Source organism: Cucumis melo, unplaced genomic scaffold (assembly GCF_025177605.1).
Source record: "Cucumis melo cultivar AY unplaced genomic scaffold, USDA_Cmelo_AY_1.0 utg001141l, whole genome shotgun sequence".
Classification (NCBI taxonomy): domain Eukaryota; kingdom Viridiplantae; phylum Streptophyta; class Magnoliopsida; order Cucurbitales; family Cucurbitaceae; genus Cucumis; species Cucumis melo.
The window spans coordinates 34,371-34,909 of record NW_026124427.1 but is presented as its reverse complement, the minus strand read 5'-3'; the positions used below and the strand labels follow the sequence as shown (position 1 = coordinate 34,909).

Here is a 539-nt window from a genome sequence, read left to right as displayed (position 1 = left end):
GGTATCCATTTTTGGATTGTTTTCTTATATCATTAGGGAAACCGAATTTGCAATTTCAATCCAAGAATCATTTATGAATTCACAGTCAATAGTTAAAGTTAACGGTTCCCATTTGTCCTGATTTTTTGCTTTTGTGAATGAAAATCCACATTTTTTTTTCAATAGAAAAAGCAAAGTTTTGCGGTTTTTCGTTTTAGATATTGTGTGTTGTAAGATACTATCTATCTAAGAGATAGAGCCAATCCAATATTTTGTATCGTTTTGGCGGCATGGCCGAGCGGTAAGGCGGGGGACTGCAAATCCCTTTTTCCCCAGTTCAAATCCGGGTGTCGCCTCAGCAACAAACAAAAGAATCAAAATACCCTCTTCTGTTTTGCTGATATAACTTTATCATTTTTTTTAGAAGAAAAGCATCTTTAGATTTGCTTGATTCTAAGCATCGTTGGGGTTCTCTAAAATGTTATAAATCCTTGCGTATAGGTTTCGTTTCCAGAATTTAGTAGAGTAATGAAAAATAATCGTTAAATCTTGAGATGATA

At 34.1% G+C, this 539-nt stretch overlaps 1 non-coding gene across 1 annotated transcript; it reads left to right on the top strand.

Annotated features, from left to right (window-relative positions):
• Positions 1–263: 263 nt before the first annotated feature.
• Positions 264–335, top strand: TRNAC-GCA (transfer RNA cysteine (anticodon GCA)). The gene has a single exon. It is a non-coding gene; the product is annotated as a tRNA-Cys (tRNA).
• Positions 336–539: the final 204 nt, after the last annotated feature.